The sequence below is a fragment of the Vanessa cardui genome, chromosome 6 (genome assembly GCF_905220365.1).
Source record: "Vanessa cardui chromosome 6, ilVanCard2.1, whole genome shotgun sequence".
Lineage (NCBI taxonomy): Eukaryota > Metazoa > Arthropoda > Insecta > Lepidoptera > Nymphalidae > Vanessa > Vanessa cardui.
The window spans coordinates 13252957-13277557 of NC_061128.1; positions in this window are offsets into that span (position 1 = coordinate 13252957).

Consider the following 24601-nt stretch of genomic DNA (forward strand, 5'->3'; position numbering starts at 1 on the left):
CTAAACAGATTATAAAGACCTTTCATTCGAAATTTAAAAGCTGTTTTAAATTGAATCATTTAAAGCTGTACTAAAATTTAATGATCGTCGGAAAATAAAAGGGGTGCAAAGTTTTCTTCTTTAATTTCAATAATTGATCAATTTATAAGCACCGACTTAAAACTTCTACGGTTTATTCCCGCTACGCCGATTTCAAATATTTTTCTATTATCTTAAGACTGTTCAAGTGTTCTTTGTACTTAAATACCTCTTAGCTGCTTTATTCGTTCGTAGCTGAAATCGTAACAATGTTTTTTTTTTATGAATCCAACTTACTTATAATAATATTTGACTGATCTGATTGTTATATCAAAATAACCACTTTTTAATAAATATATATGTATTTACTACATGAGTATTTAGTGTATGCATGCACGGTCAATACACCATATATTGAATTTTTTTAAAATTTTTGGCTTTCTGTCTGATTGTTCCAGTTAATCTCTAGAACTGCTAGACCGATTTTGATGAGACTTTCAATGGTAGATAGTTATGGTGGAATGTCCATCTACTGTCCAGTATCGGTCACAGCTCTCGCGTATGCCATCACTGAACAAACTAAATTCAAATCCGCACAAGTTTCATGCATAGCTAGTATTTCATATTACTAAACTTTGATGTATATATTTGCTAAAATGTATTTTATAATTGTTATATCACCCAATTCACTGCTTCAGGCGATCACGATTAGCTATTGTTTATTCAGGTTCATATACTTATTTAAACCTAAAAGATAAATTTTACGAGTAAAAGTGTCTATCAATGTCATTCCAGCATGATTTATTAACAAATGCCCACAGACTCGCATTTATTATATACGTTTCAAACTCGACTAAAATCAAAATATACATATTTTCATGAAGTCGATCTAAAAATGTATATTTAGATCTGTGATTCCCAAAGTGGTTCATAGGAGATATGATGGGGGTCTACGTAGGCGTCAATAAAAAATGGGGGTCCATAAGATGTTAATGGGGTCCACGAAAATTTATCTGCTTTTGATAGTAAAGAGCAAAAATGTAAGCAAAGTTATATTATTATAATTATCCTTATTATTATTTTTTTTTAATTCTATTTTTGATAAGTTAAGTGTTAGGAAATGTACTATTTTTCGTTTTTAGTTTACCTATCGGAATAAAGGAACAGGACTCAGAAGCGACACAATTTTTATTTTTTGGCGACTTTAAGAATGTCGTAGAAATGTAGCAGCAGGGGTCCATCGAAACCAATAAAATTTTGAATGTGGTCCACGAGAAAAATAAGTTTGGGAATTTAAATAAAACTAGTTATAACGGATTTTTAATCGCGTATATTAATTTCTTTTTTTGGACATCCCGACTGACTGTATCTTTAGTTTTATCAGTGCCTTCTGCGTGCAACCGGAACGTTACTCAAGATACCAATTTAGAAATCGTTGGCGGTAGTTGCAAATAATATTTTCTTTTGTTCTTCAAATAGACAAATGCCACCTTAGTCTACCCGAGACCACGAACGCTGTAAAGTGCTCGAAACGTCGGTTTCGAGTTTTATTTAAATGTGTAATAATCGCGAAAATTTAAGACAACATTAAGTTTTGGAATTACTGATTTAGATCATAATTTTAATTAAAATTGAATGTAATAGTATCACCGGTTCAGATTCAATTGTGAAGAGCGTTCAAACTGAATAAGTCTGTGACTCGGTATTCTTACTACATGCACAAGGGACATAACATCTTAGTTTCCAAAGTCCGTAGCACATTGACTTATCAAGGAATGGTTAAAATTTCTCGCCATTGTCTATGGGTGGTGGTTAGAAGGTAAAAATCTTAATCAACGATTTTGAGGTCAAACCCCCCGAGTTTACCTATGATTAATTTATATTTATAATCATTTTAGACCGGGAGATGATAATGACAAAATTTTGGTTACACACTAAGTTATTTCCATCAAATTATTTAATTATCTCATGCTGCGACACAGCGTCTGGGCAGGTGTAACCTTTACCCATCAGGTAGACTGATAGCACGTCCGCCTTCCTATACTCTAAAATAATAATAATAATAAATAGATTGTACATTATAATATAGGCCTAGTACGTTAATTGTTCGTGAACTAAGCGACGTAAAGCGCTTGAAAATTTAATTGTAAAGTTTAAATAAACGTGCTTTACAAAGCTTTGTGATGTTACATTGCAATTCAAATGTTGGCATTTGAACTGGGGATTTTCTTCTCAGTTTTAGATTTCCAATTTTGGTCCATCTGTTTGTAATGGTAATGGCGTTTGGTTATATTTGATGTATTGGGGATTATTTTGGCAATTAATTATTCTGCAACAAATTTTCGGATTGTATGTCATAATCAAACACTGTTTCTTATTACTTTATAAATAAAATTTTAACAAAAAGAAAAACCGACTTCAAACAAATCAGTATTTTAAAACAAATTGAAATGACACTAAAAAATAATAAAAATAATTGCATATTTAACATATTTTTGAGAGTCCTCCTAGGTAAAATGAAATGAAAAATATTAGACTACTTAAAAGTCGATTTACGATTATATAATGTAGTTATAGTTATTGTTATATTTGGAGCCGGTGTCAGCCACAGCCACACGCTTCAACAATCAAAAAAAAGAAGCGATACGAGCCTCTGGATTGACCCAGTATAATATCGTATAACAGGTAGTTTGTAAGAAACATTTCTTAAAGTATTCTCGTATTGTTTTTTGATAGGTATAGTATAGGGTTGGCTGACACCGACTCCAAATATAGCAATAATTATAACTACATTATATAATCGTAAATCGACTTTTAAGTAGTCTAATATTTTTCATTTCATTTTACCTAGGAGGACTCTCAAAAATATGTTAAATATGCAATTATTTTTATTATTTTTTAGTGTCATTTCAATTTGTTTTAAAATACTGATTTGTTTGAAGTCGGTTTTTCTTTTTGTTAAAATTTTATTTATTTTTTGATTTTAAGTGAAGCTGATGTAGACTAACATTTTTTTCTTAATATGGATAGATTAAGCGTGCCGTTTATATGAATGAGAAACTACTTCAGGGACAATTTCAAAAGAAACTTTCGAATAAAGCAAAAATATATTTTCGAAAATGCGGCTTTAATACGTCATGCGGCATAAACTACAAGGTACCACCCTCGAATGAGCTGTAATCGACCTCAGTAAAAAAACTTTGCAAAAGAGCTATTTGTATGCTATGTCGTACATCGTATGACATCACATCATATACACAAAATTTGATTAAAGACAAAAAGAAATTTTGCCCCAAATCGCATCCTAACTGTAAGCCGTTTAGGAGTTCCGTCAATACATAGTATAAAACAAAGTCGCTTTCTCTGTCCCTATATCTTTAAAACTACGCAACGGATTTTGATGCGGTTTTTGTTAATAGATAGTGTGATTCAAGGGGAAGGTTTGTGTATATAATAAATGAATAATATAGTAAAGAAACACTGACAATTTTAGAAGTTTGCAATGTGATGTCGTAAATTCTTTAGTATATTTAGTATCAGTATTGCACCCGTGAGAAGTCGGGGCGGGTCGCTAGTTGATTATAATATTCGATTATGACAATTACATGAACATAACCACGTTCCGGAAGGTGATTCAAATATCCAAGTAACCCATAAATAAAAGATTCGACCGAGTATTGCTAACGTGCTCCTCAGAATTGTTCCGTTCCCTCCCGTTCCCTTAATTTGTCATGGATCCTGTGCTCAGAACCTTACCAAACTTTCACCAAACTACCCTTAAAGTATATCCTTTATAATAAAAAAAGAATCATCAAAATTGGTTAACGTGATTCTGAGTTATTCACCTATTTGTCGCGCATATACATAATGCAAATTTAAGACTTATGTCGTTTTCATACGGATACCATCATCGGAAAAAAATAAAAAAAAAATGGGACCCCACGGGAAGCATTACCTTTCAAACAAAAAAAAAATTATCAAAATCGGTCCACCCAGTTAAAAGTTATGAGGTAACAAACATAAAAAAAAAAAAAAAAAAAAAAAAAAAAAAAAAAAAACAGACGAATTGATAACCTCCTCCTTTTGGAAGTCGGTTGAAAAGATGGTAAAAGATTTAAGAACTAGATTAGACAGTATATTTATAATTTATATATTGTAATATACTAAAATTCGGCGTCCATGAGCAGTAAATATTTTGGTTGTAATACAGGAATATATCCTTTTAATACAGTGCATGCCTCCTTTTAGCCTTATAATAGATCTTAAAATGAGCTCAAATGGCCGAGTGGTTAGAACGCGTGCATCTTAACTAATGATTTTGGGTTCAAACCCAGGCAAGCACCACTATATATATATATATATATATGTGCTTAATTTGTGTATATAATTCATATCGTGCTCGGCGGTGAAGGAAAACATCATGAGGAAACCTAAATGTGTCCAATTTTATCAAAATTGTGCCACATGTGCATTCCATATATGTGGAATATGTTCCAAACCTTCCTATTAATGGGAGAGGACACCTTAGCCCAGGAGTGGGAAATTTACAGTCTGTTACTTTACTTTTTTTATGAACCTTTAAACTGGAAAAGAATAAGACTAATTATTGCTGTTCGTCACTGGTATCAGATATTGCTAAAGAAGAAGGCGGTACACACCAAGTGAATATGAAGATTATTCTAAACTATCGACCCGGCGCGGCTTCGCACGGGTGCAATGATATGACATCACAATGGAAACTTCCAAAATTACCAGTGTTTCTTTACTACATTGTCCATGTATTATATATAAAAACCTTTTTCTCGAATCACTCTATCTATTAAGAAAACGGCATCAAAATCCGTGCATAGTTTTAAAGATTTAAGCATACATAGGGATATAGGGACAGAGAAAGCGACTTTGTTTTATACTATGTTCAGAGTTAGATCAATTTACATTTTAATCTTCAAACAAAACCTCAGTCGGAGACGTGAAAGGACGCAAAATATATTTTTTATTTCATGACGAAATTGATTATTACGAATTTTTCGCAAAGCTTAAAACTTTCATTAACGTGAGCGTTTTATAATCCCAACGTTAAGCATGGGAAATTAATAACAGACGAAACATATTCTAGTACTAACAACAGTGCAGTTGTAGCTGAACTAACAATATGACGAAAGAAATTTAAGATGTTCATGATTCATAGTTTTCTTAAAATTCGTCTCATCATTTTTGACAGCTGAGCAACTTTCTAGTAGACGACATAAACTCCAGCGACTTGTAGAAAACTAAATCGAAATATTTTTTTGTTTACAAAAGCAAGTAGGTATTTTTATTGACATTTAAAACTAAAGTATAGAAAAGGATATACAAGCTGCATAAGGCGCAACGAGCGGCTTTATAGCAGCGTTCTCATTCGATGAGGAGATGAAACTATATTTTTTTATGGAATAGGTTGGCGGATGAGCATATGGGCCACCTTATAGTAAGTGATCACCATCCCATAGACGCTGTAAGAAATATTAACTATTCGTTACGTAGTCAATGCGCCACCAACCTTGGGAACTAAGATGCTATGTCCCTTGTGCCTGTAGTTACACTGGTTCACTCACCCTTCAAACCGGAACACAATAATACTGAGTACTGTTGTTTGGCGGTAGAATAACTGATGAGTGGGTGGTACCTACCCAGACGGGCTTGCACACGCATACTTGAATTTTTTGGGTTGAATCCTGTATGTAATTTTATTTTACCTCGAAAATCTTAGGAAGAGAAGATAATATCGGTTTATTTTATTGCGAATTGCAACCTTTCCGTAATCGGATAGTAAAAGAGCTTTTTACGCGCTGAACGAATATAAAATTCAGTTATCACTGCATAACTTTATTGATCGACATAAGGTTTATTCGCAGACTTATTTTTAAATTTCTAACACATTGAACTGATGTCTTTGGTGTCAAGTAGACTAGAAGTTATAACTTTTATATAAGAAATAAGAGAGAGTAAGAATGTCCCTTGTGCCTGTAGTTACACTGGCTCACTCTCTCTTCAAACCGGAACAAAACACGACACTTCATACAACTACACGAATAAAAGAATATGTATATAATTTACACGAACATATACTGCAACATAATATGACGCAATCGTTACAAAATACAGACGATTCGATTTTGGAAAGCAATTGTCACAGATTGTAAATGATGGCTGTAAATCTATGTGTTCGTAGTAATACACACATTTGCAACAATTATTATTTATTTTTGACTTTTTGTTTTTGTTGCCATAGTTTTCGGATGACTGAAACTCTTTCTTAATAAATCATAACTATACATACTGCCTCGTTAGTGGTAGAGCCTATAAGATGAAGGTTAAGAAGCCCCAGTATCGGATGTCTTGTCGAACGTAACACTTCGTTTTCTAAAGCTTATGATCCTTGGATGACCTGTCCATGATCCTTTGTACATTGTGGCGAATTGCCATTCAATTAAAAATAATATTTAAAAATTAAACTGTTAATTTTATTGAATTCAATAATACATATTTTGTTGGACAGATTAATTTAAGTCACGTGACTTTTCGTATTGCGTTTAAAATACAAAAAGATTATTGATGGAATGAACATTTACTTATGATTAAAACTATTATAGAGTTTCTTGTGCTATTGTACCAAGTGTCCTATAAAACTGTTTACAAGATTACAATACTACATTTGTATGTATACATATATAGTTGCCTAATCTCCGTTGAAAATGACCGACGTAACGGAAGTCATTTATGGGACATCACTGCCAACATTACCATATTAAACGCGAAGCCCACTATTACGCTACAATGGTGCGTACTTTGGCAATAATTAATTATTAAAGTTGCCTCAATAATATACATATTAACAGTGATTGTTTTGCGAATAGTCAATACACGAACGGTATTCATTACACTTATTCAAAGGTTTTTTAATTCAAATTGTAAGAACTACCCTGAATGATAAATATTTTGAGCTGATCTGTGTGGTCAAGTGGTGTGTACACCGGTATTCATGGCCACTCCGAGGTCTCGGGTTCGATTCCCGGCCGAGTCAATGTTGATTATAATTAGTTTTTTATGTTGTCATGGGTCTGGGTATTTGTGATACCGTCGTTACTTCTGATTTTACATAACACAAGTGCTTTAGCTACTTACATTGGGATCAGAGTAATGTATGTGATGTTATTCATCATATTTATTACTTTTATTATTCATTTTTTTCTACTTGTTATATGTGTGGTTACAGTTGAGATTTGTGATTCCTCTCAATACCCGTTTTGATTATTGTAGTTTTTTTTTTATTTGGCCAATGTTGGCCATAGTCATTTAAGCTATAAGAAGTTTTAAACATTATTTGCGAAACCAACTTTGGGCACCAATCATCTTAGATATCGCCGTCTTTTATACTTGTCCGTCAAACTGATAACGACGGGTAGTATTGCTCTTTGACGGTTCAAAACTTTGTTTCAATGCATCGGAACTCTTTCCTGGTTGTTTGATTGCCATCCCATCAGATTTTGCGTGCATCTGTGTTTACACTTACATTTGTAGATTGTTCTACGCAACTGACCAGTCCCAATTAAATTGGTCGCAGAAGACAAAACTTTCTATTGTTATTATCATATTTTTGGCGTCTATTTTAGCGGAAATTCATTTTTTTAGAGGTTTTAACGCCATTCTTTAGAAAGATAATCAGGTTTAGAACCTCACGTATTTGTCACGTGCATAATATGAATGAGCGTAAAAAGTGCTTCATATTTTTGTATAGATATATCGCGTGTTCGCTCACAGTTACAAACCGACGTGACATGGTTTTAGTAAAATTGTTTAGGGTTACCGTTTCTTCATTCACATGATTGCAATATAAATATTATATTTATAAGTCTTGCTTGTAGTTAACATATGTAAGATTAAATATATATACAATAAGATAAAATAAGTGCAGAACAAATGCTTTGCCTAGAGTTTAAAAAATATATATATTTGTACTTTATTTTAAACTATTTATCGAACTTATAGAACCTTTACGCTTCATTTTAAAATTCAATATCACTCGATTTTTGTTTTACGAACGATAAGTACTATAACAATGGGCTCGAGTAACCTCAGCGATGTTATAGCATACGGCTAATGAAAATTAGATATATTAATAAAATTCATATTATTTGTGTGCAGAATTAAACTTAAAATATACTTAATTTATTATTAAACTTAAAATAATATGTACATTCAAATTATACATAAGTAAACATCTTCTACCCTATCTTACTATATCTCTTTACACGGAACCAGTTTACACCCTCGCCTTAAGGGTTGAGCGTCAGTTATTAAGCATAAAGAAGTATTCTGTATCCTTCCTCGGTTGGTTATGATTTCGCAGCATAACCACTGAATACCTGAATACAATTGGATGAAATTAGATATGAATCAAGCTTGATCCTAGGGACGGGTATAGGATTTTTTTATACTTAATCCTTTAATCTCTAAAACGGTTGATATTATACGTCGATGAAGTCACATTATTTAATTCCATCACTCAATCATTATGGAATCGATATTTTTCAAAAACACACCACTTATCATACCACACTTTTAATTTAGTAGTATATATTTGGTTATAGACGTCGAGGCGAGCCAGCACGTTAAATTATTGGTATGCATTAATGGGAGTGACGCTTATGCTAACAAGATGTCTAAGTGTGCGTGAGATAATTAATCTTACTAATACTATAAATGTAGCTCAAATGGATCAGAATGAAATTATATACAAAGATAGATTGCAATCTAGAATAGCACGTGAGCACTTTCATCCCTATCACCTGCCCCTGACAAGAACGAGTATAAAAATAAAGACAGAAAAAAATACCAATTGAACCACCAATTGGAAGAAGGGAATAAATCCAAAAAATAGGAACGGAGATAATAAAAAAAAACTTCATAACTTTTTGCTTTCAACTTATAAACTTATAGGACATCAATGATTATTAAGAAAATATCAATCCTGATTTATTTACCGACAGAACCTGCCTTAAATGTATAATATTTAGCCCTACGTCTAAAGAACGTAAGAGTGTATAAAAGTTATATATGTCGAAAAGTGGCGTTTATTCCCTTCTTCGAATTGGTGGTTCAATTAGACTATATTAACAATCCACGCGATGGTAAGGCCTGTCTCCATGAGAGGACGATTCGTATAATAAAGTGTCTGAAAATTTCAACAGTAAGCTTCACTATATATATATAAACAACGACATTACAATAAAATGCAAAGCACGTTCTTAAGTTCTGTTCCAAGTTGCTTAGAGAATCGTATATGTGGAATCAACTGCGGATACGCTTAGTCACAGGCTATATTGTACACATGGCGGCTCATGGTTGTTATCCTTTCTATTGTAGCGAGCCTAATCTGGAAGCAAATCGACATTTGGTAACCCTATACAACGTCACGTGATCGACCCGTCACCCGTAAATAACATTTGTTACCGAACTTAGGGTCGTGCGTTTACATTTTATTTTATTTCATTTGTGACATAAAATATAAGAAAGTCTTCATTATTCAAATTTGGAACTTTATAAATCCTATTTAATATTGATGATATTCTCTCGACTAATTTCGGAGACTTATAGTTCGGTGGGATGGCAATCCAATTCGATCGAATTAAACGAACAAACTTTTCGAGACACGGAACTGTTAACAGAATCAGCTTTAGAACTCGGAATAATTAATAAAAAAAATTATAATAGCTTAGGAATATGCCTTATTTGTAATTTTTTTTTGGCATAATCTATTGTTACGAGAGTAACCTTAGCCTTCAATACGGTGTTATGACATTTGATTATATATCATAATTTATATCACATTATTATTGCATATTATTAATATAGCAGGGGCTATTGAATTTACTTTATTGTATACATATATTATTGTAATTAATTGATCAATAATTTGTAAAATTGTAAGTAATATTATTTTATGTGGCATAGCATTTAATACTGGCATGTAACACTATTCCTTATTTTAAATACGATTGAGCTGTCATTAGAAAACAATTGGACGCCAGCGGGGCTTTCTAACAAAAGATAGAGAGATTGAAGCATCATTGTAAAACGATAATATTATATAGGCCATCCCGAACTACTGAAATTACACTATATTTTTTTAACAGGCCATGTTAAAAGTAACAGGGGAATTTTATTATAGAACCGTATACGATGCCCCAGGCAGGACGTACTAACTTTGCGAAGTCGGAAACTGGGTGTTATTACTCCTCCTGTCTATTAGATTATTGTCACCGTTTCTTTCGAAAATAACTATATGATTTACGCTAATTTTACCTGCACTCTTAATATTCTTATAAAAAGTTTTACATGGTAACAATATTAACATATGTTAAATTAAATAAAAAGATTTGTATTTCAAAAACTTAAAGCCTGAGATATACCTTGAGTATTGAGTACTAGAAGTATTTAAGAAATGTTGACTGACAATAAGAACTGGTTTGTTTTTTAAAGCCAAATTAAGTGATGACTTAATTAGAGTGCTTAGATCTTGGAGATTTTCCTCTAACAATAAAAGTTGCAAATTGTATTTATTTCTTTGGACCGATGTAGCGAGGGGTCCGAGGGGTATGAGGGAGGCAAGGGTTCAAGCCGACAACAAATTTGTTTTTTCGTCGTTCGTTTTTCAAAATACAGAACTCATTACATTATTGTTACAATATAACTATCCCTGCGTATAATTTTGAAAATACTCATACAAAATATGTACATATTTAAAAAAAAATTGCTACTTTTTGATCCGAATAAAAAATAAAACTGTCTCTTTTTACTTTGTGGTAGGGTTTTGTGCAAAACAGTCTGGGTACCCACTCATTAGATATAACGTCAAACACTAGTACTAATATTGTTGTGTTCCGGTTTGAATGGTATGTAAGCAACTATGTATATGCAAATGGGAAATAACATCTTAGTTCCCAAACTGGCTCAATAGCGATGTAAGGAATTGTTTATATTTCTTATAGCGAAATCAGGTGCCCTTTTGCTCGTCTACCTACCTGTATCATAAAAAAAAGAATTCCCACAAACAGCTAATTAGAAAATTCATTCCTTATCTTGATTATTAATACGTCACTTAAGTAGCATAAAAATTTACAACGCGTATACAAAGACTTTAGTTACTTCACCATAAAACCGTAATTTTAATATATAATGAACTAAGTCTAAAATTATTGTTATTGTATTTTACACCTTATTTAATGCTACATAAAGTTTAGCCAAGTTTTTGTTTTATTATTTACTGGTAGGGACAAAAGAAAACACAATGAAACGGAAAGGAGATTCCTCATATTTATAGCTAGGAAAATAAACCAGGAATTTGTAACCGACGTTTAAGTAGTTCTTATCCGATATAAAATACGGATTTATTTATCTACACATAGTATAATACAAAGTCGCTACCCGCTCTACCCTTCAATTAACGAATCACCTTTACATAGTATAAAACAAAGTCGCTTACCGCTGTTTGTCCCTATATATGCTTAGATCTTTAAAATTACGTACCGGATTTTAATGCGGTTTTATTTTAATAGATAGAATGATTCGAGACTAAGGAGTTTTTATATAATTCATGGACTATATAGTATAGAATGTCTGAAAATTTTAGAAGTATTGAATGTGATAACGGAATAAAAAAATCTGTAGTATATTTAACATTAGTATTGCACCCGTGCGAAGGTAGGGAAGGTCGCTAGTATTTTATAAAAGAGTTTCCAAATACTAGCCAGTAATACTTACGTCAGTGGATTGTCAACTTAATATGGACATGATCAATTTTTTTTTATGGTATAGGTTGGCGGACGAGCATATGGGCCACCTGGTGGTAAGTGGTCACCATCACCCATAGACAAAGACGCTGTAAGAAACATTAACTATTCCTTACATCATCAATATGCCACCAACCTTGGAAACTAAGATGTTATGTCCCTTGTGCCTGTAGTTACACTGGCTCACTCACTCTTCAAACCGGAACACAACAATACTGAGTACTATTATTTGGCGGTAGAATAACTGATGAGTGGGTGGTACCTACCCAGATGGGCTTGCACAAAGCCCTGCTACCAAGTGAACAATTTAGTAAATAAACACTGATAATTTGAGAAGTTTCTACTGTGATGTCATATTATCATAAATAGTCATTGCACCCGTGCGAAGTCGAGGCGGGTCGTATATATTATAAATAAAATTTTAACAAAAAGAAAAACCGACTTCAAACAAAACACTATTTTAAAACAAATGAATATGCACGAAAAAGTAATAAAAATAATTGCGTATTCAACATATTTTTTAGAGTCTTCCTAAGTTAAATGAAATGAAAAATATTAGACTACTTAAAAGTCGATTAACGATTATATCATGTAGTTATAGTTATTGGTATATTTGGAGCCGGTGTCAGCCACGGTGCCCTTGCCCCAACAATCAAAAGAAAGAAGCGATACGAGCCCCTTGATTGATCCAGTATATTATTGTGTAAAAGGTAATTTGTAAAAAACATATTGTTTTTTGATAGATAGATAGGTTTTATTGGCTGACACCGACTCCAAATATAACAATAATTATAACTACATGATATAATCGTTAATCGACTTTTAAGTAGTCTAATATTTTTCATTTCATTTAACTTAGGAAGACTCTAAAAAATATGTTGAATACGCAATTATTTTTATTACTTTTTCGTGCATATTCATTTGTTTTAAAATAGTGTTTTGTTTGAAGTCGGTTTTTCTTTTTGTTAAAATTTTATTTATTTTTTGATTTTAAGTGAAGCTGATGTTGACTAACTAATTTTTTTTAATATGGATAGATTAAACGTTCCGTTTATATGAGTCAGAAACTACTTCGAGGACAATTTCAAAGGAAACTTGCGAATAAAGCAAAAATAGACTTTCGAAAATGCGGATTTAATACGTCACGCGGCGTAAACTACAAGGATCCCTCGAAAGAGCTGTAATCGAACTCAGCAAAAAAACTTTGAAAAAGACCAACTATATTTCGTACATCATATGACATCACATCACATACACAAAATTTGATTAAAGATAGTGAGAAATTCTGCCCCATATCGCACCCTAACTGCGAGCCGTATAGGAGTTCCATCACTACATAGTATAAAACAAAGTCGCTTTCTCTGTCCCTATATCTTTAAATCTACGCAACGGATTTTGATGCGGTTTTTTTTAAAAGATAGTGTGATTCAAGGGGAAGGTTTGTGTATATAATACATGGACAATATAGTAAAGAAATACTGATAGTTTTAGAAGTTTCTAACGTAGTGTCGTAAATAAACAAAGTCTGTAGTATATTTAGAAGAATATTTAGATTTTATAAGATAGAAGTATATTTAGAAGAATATTTAGATTTGTAGTGTATTTAGTATCAGTATTGCACCCGTGCGAAGCCGGGGTGGGTAGTTAGTTGATTACAATATTCGACTATGATAATTACATAAACATAACCATATTACGGAAGGTGACTCAAATATCCAAATAACCTATAAATAAAAGATTCGACCGAGTATCGCTAACGTGCTCCTCAGAATTGTTCCGTTCCCTTCCGTTCCGTTACTTTGTCATGGATCCTGTGCTCAGAACCTTACCAAACTTTCACCAAATTACCCTTGAAGTATATATTTTATAATAAAAAAAGAATTATCAAAATTGGTTAACGTGATTTTCATTTATTCACCTATTTGTCGCGCATATACATAATGCAAATTTAAGACTTATGTCGTTTTCACATGGATACCATCATCGGAAAAAAAAATGGGACCCCACGGGAAGCACTACCTTTCAAACAAAAAAAAAATTATCAAAATCGGTCCACCCAGTGAAAAGTTATGAGGTAACAAACATAAAAAAAAAAAAAAAAAAAAAAAAAAAATACAGACGAATTGATAACCTCCTCCTTTTGGAAGTCGGTTGAAAACTACGCAACGAACTTTAACGTGGTTTTCAATCAATAAACAGATTGATTCAAGAGGAAGGTTTATATGTAATTGAAATTCAAATATGCATTAATGCATGCATATTAATACTGAAAATTTCAATTTTAATAGCAAAGATTTTTTTAATGCACAACACTTATTCATCCGTTAAACATCAGCAGTTTTTTTTTAATATTAATATATGTCATAGTTTTTCTCTTATGTCATTCAATTTAATGAAAATTCTTTGAACTATTGGTCAGTAAACTTACCGTCGGATGTCTGTCTGATGGCAACTATTTTGCTCTTTCTCCAACTATGCGGTCGGTTGAAACTTTTAGACGCGCAATGCAAATTTAGGTTAATTTTAAAGTCATGTAGATCGAAGCCTGGTAACTTAGCAAGACTTAGTGATGGAGAAACAATAAAACTCTTGATGACATGCAACAACAGAAAAAGCAGCCAGTAAATTTCCCACTGCTGGGCTAAGGCCTCCTCACCCTTTGAGAAAAATGGTTGGAACATATTCCACCACACTGTTCCAATGTGGATTGGTGGAATAGACGTGTAGCAGAATTTCTATGAAATTAGTCACATGCAGGTTTCTTCAGGATTTTTTCCTTCACCACCGAAGACGAGTAGAATTATAAACACAAATTAAGCACATGGATATTCAGTGGTGCTTAATTTCAAACCCAGGCAGGGTTTGAACCCACAATAGTCGGTTAAGATGAACGCTATCTAACCACTAACCCAACTCGCTTCATGGAAGGCATGCATAAACATTTATTTATATATCATTATTAACGTATAAAAGGTAGTAAGCATGTTACATTGAATATTTTTTTACAAAATATCTAAAGTAAATGCTCCTTGAATGCCAGTCATGTCAAACATTAGCTAGTCTGTGATAACCAACTTCTTATGAGACCTCTATTGAAGGCTATGTCACTATATTAACCTCTGTAACACAAATGTGTCACCGCAGTCATAATTGAAGGATATTCCAGAAGAAGAAAAGCTTAAGCAAATAATAGGCATCTGTGATTACTGACATTATTTAACTAGATAGGTAGATGTATTCATGAATAATAATCTTCTTATATATTAATAGCGTAAACTGACACTTATCCCAGTGTTTACAGGACGATAGCTGCATATTAAAAAACTGTTAGTCTCATGTTGAAGCTGCAGCTGTAGATGTGCAGAAAATTAAAGAGGATTCTTGATTGCAATTCACTAAACTGTTACAATAAATTGTTTTAGAGAGCGGATAAAAGTTACTGGCCGGTTAGAGAGGGGTGCTACAGTTGTATGAGAAAAAAAAATCGACAAATTCCAATTTTAATTGAACGAATGTATACTATTTGATATTTAAAATATCATTGAAATAAAGAATTTTCATTTCGTCTCCAAATGTAGATAAGTTACTTGCAGTTTGAAATGAAATTAAATCGAAATAAAAGCCGTTTTGCAGGTTTCGAAAGTCTTAAACTTTTTTTTATAAGCGACCCACTAGTTACGGAATAAATGGATCATTGTTAAATAACGTCATAAATCCATAGGTCATGTAGTACAGAATTTACCTCGACTTATGCAAATTAAAAAGACAATATGACGAGAAAATTGTTAGGTTCATAATTCCTTTTTCATTTTGCATTAATACACATTATAAATGGATATGATTATTATCTTAAATAGATCCCTTTATTCATTCACATTAATTTATCATAATCAACTTGAATCACACATATGTTGTCAAACAAGAATGGATTTGACAGTTATTTACGACTGCCAAGGGAAGCCCTCCTTGGGTCTTCTATAGCTCGAGACCTAACCGGCACCACCCACTCACAAATTGTTCACACTTAGCTATTGTGTTTAACGGATGTGTTTAATATAATAAAGATACATTTATCTCAATATTTTTGTCTGCTTAATTATCTATATTTACAAGATTTATAAATGACAGCATCAAAAAGTTTAATTGGGGTTTTTTTTTAAATGGCAACATCAGTGTGACGCAGGACACATGACAGCCGGAAATTTCTTTTTCAGGGAGTATCGAAAAGAGAGATATGACGAACGTAAACGACTAGACTCATATTTTGAATATCATCATGCCTGATAACGAGTTAATGCTTCACTCTTCGTATATTCCTGAAATCATAAAATTAATATTCCGTTACTTACTTAAAGAGTTAAAAACACACAAAATAATTCTGAAAAATGCCACGAGCAATAAAAAAGATTAGCGTTCCAATAAAGTTTGCGGAGACCGCATTGGATAAACCGAACTTGGATTTTTCGAGCTAATATGTCAGAGTCCTTCGCAATAAAACCAATACTATCGTAGTCAACGATCTCGACCTCGGGTTTCAACAATATTGACCGCTTTACAAAATAATACCGACTTCGTACGGCTTGAAGTTATTATACCCCATAATATTTACATAAGTGTCCATCACTGTGCCCTTTACGAGTGTAGAATATTGATATTGATAGTTTTTAAAGGAATAAATAAAGATAATCCATAAGTCAATATGGAACGAAATAAATAAAAAAATGATTATCACAAATATATATTTCATACATATAGCATATATGTATATAAGAAGAGATACGCTCACACTAGGGAGTATAGAGGAGCCATCAGATATCTTGGCAATAGATAGCGTTATATGCCAAACTTCGTACATTTTATTAAAAGCAATAGTAAAATTCTCATTTATGCAGACGTACATTTTGTCCAAAATATGAATCTTACAATTTACGACATTTTCTTTTTAATTCTTATTTGCAAACGACCAATCGTCGCTCTTTACAGTTCTATTATATCCGACCCTGTTGGCTTCATATCAACAAATTGTTTCTTGTATTATTTCTCATCTTGGTCTGTTTTGTATTTTTCCTCTTAAATAAGAAATATGTTACTTCCAACCACAACCACATTTAACAAAGGGGTCGAAACATTTTACAAGATTTACGATCTAAAAAGGAAATAACAATACAATTATAGCGTTATTCACACCGATGTCAAAAAAGATAAGAGTTATTACGTTTAACGACTATATCTGTGTGCTTGTGGATTATTTCATAATCCCTAAACAGTTGAACTTAATTCGTGTTCTTTATTCGAAATCTGGCTTAATTACGTTGTTCCTTATCTGATCCGCTTTTAATTCTAATTTGTTTCTTGCGTGATTTTTTATCCAAACGGTTATTTTTTAAAAATCGAACAACTTCTAAAATACCCAGCCAAGTTTGAATATGCTAAACAGATTATAAAGACCTTTCATTCGAAATTTAAAGGCTGTTTTAAATTGAATCATTTAAAGCTGTACTAAAATTTAATGATCGTCGGAAAATAAAAGGGGTGCAAAGTTTTCTTCTTTAATTTCAATAATTGATCAATTTATAAGCACCGACTTAAAACTTCTACGGCTTATTCCCGCTACGTCGATTTCAAATATTTTTCTATTATCTTAAGACTGTTCAAGTGTTCTTTGTACTTAAATAGCTCTTAGCTGCTTTATTCGTTCGTAGCTGAAATCGTAACAATGTTTTATTTTTTTATGAATCCAACGTACTTATAATAATATTTGATTATCTGATTGTTATATCAAAATAACCACTTTTTAATAAATATATATGTATTTACTACATGAGTATTTAGTGTATGCATGCACGGTCAATACACCATATACTGATTTTTTTTTTTAATTTTTGCCTCTCTGTCTGATTGTTCCAGTTAATTTCTAGAACCGCTGGACCGATTTTGATGAGACTTTCACTGGTAGATAGTTGTGCTGGAATGTCCAACTACTGTCCAGTACCGAAAGCAGCTCTCGCGTATCCCAATAACTCAACAAACCAAACTCAAGCGAAGTCTCCAGCATAGCTAACATTTCATATTACTAGTCTTTGGTGTATATAATTTGCTAAAATGTATTTTATAATTATTATATCACCCAATTCACTGCTTCAGGCGATCATGATTAGCTATTGTTTATTCAGGTTCGTATACTTATTTAAACCAAAAAGATAAATTTTACGAGTAAAAGTGTCTATCAATGTCATTCCAGTATGATTTATTAACAAATGCCCACAGACTCGGATTTATTATATACGTCTGAAACTCGAATAGAATCAAAATATACATATTTTCATGAAGTCGATCTTAAATGTATATTTACATCATAATTTTAATTAAAATTGAATGTAACAGTATCGTCGATTCAGATTCTACCGTGAAGACCGTTCAAACTCAATAAGTCAGTGACTCTGTATTCTTATCCTTTCCAAACCCGATGTAAGGAATGGTAAATATTTCTTACGGAACCATTGTCTATGGATAGTGGTGACCACTAACCATAAAATACCCTTAAGCTCGTTCACGAATGGATATCATAAAAAAATAAAACAACATTATTATATGACAGTGATGACAAGGTGACTGTGAATCTTAATCAACGATTTCGTTCAAATGCACTGAAATTTCATGTGCTTAATTTATAGTTATTGTTTATTTTGTGCGCAGCGATTTCTCACCTTATTTCCTTTTTATGCAAAACGTACAGGGGAAATACCTGATGGATTATTATAGTCTTAACGTTAATAATTGTTAATTAAAAAGTAAAGTTAAAGTAAAGAACAGCCTGTAAATTTCCCACTGCTGGGCTAAGGCCTCCTCTCCCACTTAAGGAGAAGGTTTGGAACATATTCCACCACGCTGTTCCAATGTCGGTGGAATGCACATGTGGCAGAATTTCGATTAAATTAGCCACATGCAGGTTTCCTTACGAGATGAATTATAAACACAGGTAAGCACGTATATATAGTGGTGTGTGCCTGGGTTGGACGTGGCAAAGCCCTGACACTATGAAAAAAAATGAGATCGACTTCATAATGACGGACAAGAGGCATATATTCAGAGACGTCTCAGTGATTAACAGGTTCAATACCGGTAGTGATCACCGACTCCTCCGAGGCTCTCTGAATATCAATTTTAAGGCCGAGCGCGCCCGTCTGATGAAGTCCACGCTCCGACCAAAGCTGCTCCAAACCATTGCGGGATCTGAAACATTCCAGTCAATCCTGGAGAACCGATTCGCTGCTGTGGAAACCACAACTGACGTAAACCAGAACCTCGAAAATGTAGTTCGAATTCTCAGGGAAGAAGGCACGAGATATTGTGGCATGCAGCGTAAGGGCAGGAAGTCCAACCTTTCGGAAGAGACTTTGGGGCTCATGAAGAAACGACGTGAAAACTCACCTGTCACTTCGTCAGAGAAACGGCAATTAAACCAAGAGATCAGCAGGCGCGTACGACACGACCTCCGGTGCTCTAATACTCTTGCAATAGAAAGAGCTATTGAGCAGAATCGGGGGTCTAAGGTGTTCGTACAATCTCTTGGAGGGAGCCACCTGACGAAGTTGACCACAGCAAGTGGAGAAGTCGTTTCTTCTAAGCCGGCAGTACTTTCGGAAGTAGAGGACTTCTACGGCCGGTTATACGCATCGCATGCATCTCGACCTGATCCCGAAAATGAGGATCCTAGAGCTACATTAACACGCCATTTCTCCGAAGAACTGCCTGAAGTCAGTATTGGCGAAATCGAGACTGCTCTTGGACAGCTTAAAAATGGAAAAGCCCCTGGAGAGGACGGCGTTACCACAGAGCTATTAAAAGCAGGAGGTAAACCGGTACTTAGGGAACTTCAGACGCTTTTTAACTCTGTCCTCTTCGAAGGGAGAACTCCGGAGGCGTGGAATAGGAGTGTGGTTGTCCTGTTTTTCAAAAAGGGAGACAAAACCCTGCTGAAGAACTATCGTCCCATATCCCTACTGAGCCACGTCTATAAGCTGTTTTCAAGAGTGATCACGAACCGTCTTGCGCGAATATTCGACGAATTCCAACCCCCGGAGCAGGCGACATCCATACAGTGCGGCAGATTATACAGAAGTCCCATGAGTATAATCGGCCCCTGTGTCTTGCATTCGTGGACTATGAGAGGGCCTTTGACTCGGTTGAAATCTGGACTGTTCTGGAGTCCCTGCAGCTTTGCCAAGTTGATTGGCGATACATCCAAGTGATGAGATGTCTCTACGAAGCTGCCACCATGTCCGTCCGAGTACTGAATCAGCAAACAAATCCCATACCATTGCATCGAGGAGTGAGACAAGGGGACGTTATTTCCCCCAAATTGTTCACTAATGCAATGGAGGATATGTTCAAGACGCTGAACTGGAAAGGACGTGGCATTAACATCAATGGCGAATACATCTCTCACTTGAGATTCGCAGACGACATCGTCATCGTGGCAGAAACGCTGCAGGACCTACAACAAATGCTGAACGAGCTGGCTGATTCTTCTTTGCGTACCTACGGCCTACGGATGAACTTGGATAAAACCAAGGTCATGTTAAATGAACATGTTCTACCGGAACCGACTACGATACACGGTACCGTCCTCGAAGTTGTTCAAAAATATGTCTACCTCGGGCAGACTCTGCGATTAGGTAGAAACAACCTTGAGGACGAGGTGAATAGAAGAATTCAGCTGGGTTGGGCAGCGTTTGGAAAGTTACGTCGAATCTTAACATCGTCGATCCCACAGTGCCTTAAGACGAAAGTCTTCAATCAGTGCGTCCTACCCGTCATGACATACGGAGCCGAAACGTGGACACTCACGACAAGGCTGGTCCACCAGCTTAAAGTCGCTCAGCGTGCTATGGAAAGGGCTATGCTCGGCGTTTCTTTGAGGGATCGCATCAGAAATGAGGTGATCCGTCAAAGAACCAAAGTCATCGACATAGCCCACCGGATTAGTAAGCTGAAGTGGCAGTGGGCTGGTCATATTTGTCGTAGAACCGACAACCGTTGGGGAAAACGTGTTCTAGAGTGGAGACCGCGTCTCGGCAAACGTAGTGTAGGACGTCCTCAGGCACGGTGGAGTGACGATATACGCAAGGCGGCAGGCAGGAGCAGGAGGAGAAAGACCACAGTGGCATGCACTGGGAGAGGCCTATGTCCAGCAGTGGACAAAAATAGGCTGATGATGATGATGATAATGATGATGCCTGGGTTTGAACCCGAAGTTATCGGTTAAGATGCACGAGTTCTTACCACTGGGCCATGAGCTCAATTGTTAATTAATTTTTAATTAAACGACACGTTTTTTACATAACCATTACACAAATTAACTCTTCGCTTTAAATAATTTTGATTACTAAGAATTACTTCAATAGAGTTTACGTAACCCGTTATTCGTACATTTGTATAATCTGTAATGCTTAAACACAGACCAATTTAGTTAACATTAATAGAATTGGAATAATGACCATGGAATGTATTATGACGTCATGAGTGTGACGTTATGATCAGCTTCATTGGTCTAAACTAGACTAGCTTATTAGCTTTATTCTAAGGTAAAATTTCAAGCCAGAGAATTTTAAGAACAATTAATTCAGTTTTAAGTAAAATTATGTACGATTTCAACAAGTTTTTTTACGGCTAAGGCTTGGCCTTATATTCAGGATAAGGTTAGGAACATACTCCAACAGACTGCTATAATTTGGGTTAGTAAATGACGTAGAACATTTTTATATGGAGATTGCTTCTCGATATATTACTTCATCGCCAAGCAGAACATGAGCAAGACCATACATATAAAGACAAATATATGCTTATACAAATATTTGCTCCAGTTTGATCTCAATACCGCCAATTAAGATTCACATCATCTAACTACTGGACCATGATTTTAACTGTGTAATGTAAATTTCATTCAATCAATTGTTTCAATGCGAGTTGGTGCATACACATGTGTCAAAATTTGTTTGTAATTAGAACCAAAGGCCTCTCCATTAAGGGAGAACATTTGGAACATAGTCCACCACGCTATTTCAATGCGAGTTGGTGGAATACACATGTGGTAGATTTTCAAATGAAATTACACAAATGCGGGTTTCCTCACGATATTTTCCTTCACAGCTGAGCACGAGATGAATTAAAAACGTAAATTAAGCACATGAAAATTCAATGGTGCTTGCCTAGGTTTGAACCCACACAATCATCGGCTAAGACGCATGCGCCATCACGTTTTTCACTATCCAGGAATTCATAGTCATCTGTATAATTGTGTCCATACAAATTTAACAAACTCTTTCGAAAGTAATCGTTATTGTTCGTTTTATTTCGAACTTATTTAAATATTCTCTTTATAGTCAACGTTACAAATGAATCAAAGAATTAAATTTGATTGAGGGCTTCCGCCCACCACATGATGCGCAACACGGAATAAAATAACGTGGAACAACTTCATTTGTATTTATTTTTACTTTACACACTATTTATCTTTAAGAATATAAAATATCCAATCGAATATTTGTATATTTTGTCTTACGTTAAATTTTATTGGCGACCGTGAACAAATGTCGTCTAATCTGTATTATTATGCTTTTCCTATTCTTACTTAGTCATCTCACGCACACCAAGACACCTTGTAAACACGAGCGTCACACATTAATCATTCTCTTATTATCAGCATCCCGATAATTAAGGATAGAGGGGCGCGCCTTCTTGAGCGAATATACCTTTTCCAATTTTTTTCGTTTTTGTGGTTGTGGTCGGTTTCTCGTGTGTCGACCCTAAATTTGTTTACTCTAAGTGTTTGCCCCTATCATCGTCGCTCAAGTACATGACATTAAGAACTAACTATCAATATAATACCTAATAATTAAATAAGTGGCAAATGGTCACCACTTCCTACAGACTTAGTACCATAGAAAATGTTAATCATATCTTATATCATCAATGCGCCAACAAACTTAGGAACTAAGATGTTAAATTATGATATTTGGCATACATGGTGAGTGGATATTATCTACCCAGGCGTGAAAATCTCTACCGCCGACCTTGAGACTGTTTTGTACAGAATTTATACCCATCTTAATCCTGTATTAGCTGTCATCGATAGGGACAGAGGGCGACACGAAGGCGTTTTTACATAACTCATAATTCGGAGAATAAATACTCCCTATATTTCCTTCCTCCCTTCGATGGACGGAAGAATGATTTGCAACTTGAGATTGTTTATCTTCAGTCTTGTATTTCTTTTACGACGCCTGTACACAATCCTAGATAGACATATGATGAGATGATTCTTATGTATTTTCAAGGCTGGATTTAGAGAAGGATGCTCGGGAATGCAATACTGGAGCCTCCCCAAAAGGCCCATAATTGCTAACGTCCTAATTTCGATGACTAAAGACGTTTATATATGAGTTAGAAGAATTTCGTTGAATTTCATGTTTTAATTATTAAATCACCCAGCTTAAAATAAAAGTTCAATTTAAATAGAAAATAAGTGGCCCCTTGTTGACCAACGGCTTTTAAACCTCTTAATCCGGTCGTATAATAATTATACCCATCCAAGCTATTTCAAGGCTATTGGTGCACATACTAATTTATTTTATCACTTGTAGCGAATTTTATTGAGGCTTAGAAAGGTGCTTTAATCATATAAATCCTATCAACAGTACCGATTACCGCGAGATTTTCATTCATCCAGACCTTCCAAAACTTTAGGAAAAATGTTGTCAACAGTTAAATAATTATGAACCTCTAAAATTAAAAATTAAAACTCAAAGTATAATAAAGACAATAGTAATGTTACTCACTTACCTTGTATAAGAATGATACTAAAGAAATTTAGAGATTTATGAAAGTTTATGGGTGAGCTTAATACTAATTTCACTTGGAGTTATAATTTAATTCTTGTTTGTAGTTATAAACGATATTAAATATATCGTATTCCATGGCATAATCAACCTCTTTACTTACCGAGCCTTATAATCCAGCCGATCGTTCGGGCGTGAATGATTAATTAACAAACATATTTATAAGTTAATTTAAAGCACATTATCAATTCATGAATAAATATATTAATCTGATCAAGATTCACAATCAAAAGAATATAATATTCAGATAATTAATTAAATATGTAATATTAAAGTTTTCGGTACAATCATAAGGGTTTCAAACATTTAATTATACTACTAAATGCCTTTCAGATTTCGAAAAGCTTGTCAAAGTCAGATTTACTAAACTGACTGATTACTGAACGCTTATTGGTCGCCCATATCATCTTTGGTTGTCATCGACCAATCACGTTTCACGTTTAAGTAAATTAGTTAATATGACTCTGAAATTTTCAAACACTGTTAATCTGATACTGGCAGATAAAGGTATCAGATTAACTCTCAAAAGTTTTCGAAGGTCAATGCCCTATAAATTAATGAGTTCATGTTTATTACAAATAAATATTGAGTGCTAACACATATTACAATTTTATTAATCATTTAAATTAAAATGTATTTAATGCAAACAAATGAAAAGATTTATGGAATACCAGTTTATTAACAAATAATATATAAAATTATGTTGAGCGTAATAAAGAGATTATACATTAATCAACTTTTTTCTTACTAATAATTATAACATCACATAACCCAGGTTTCCAATCAAATTCTTCTTCTCCAAAAATCTAAATAACAATGACATAATTCTCACTCGAAACATATCGGAATATG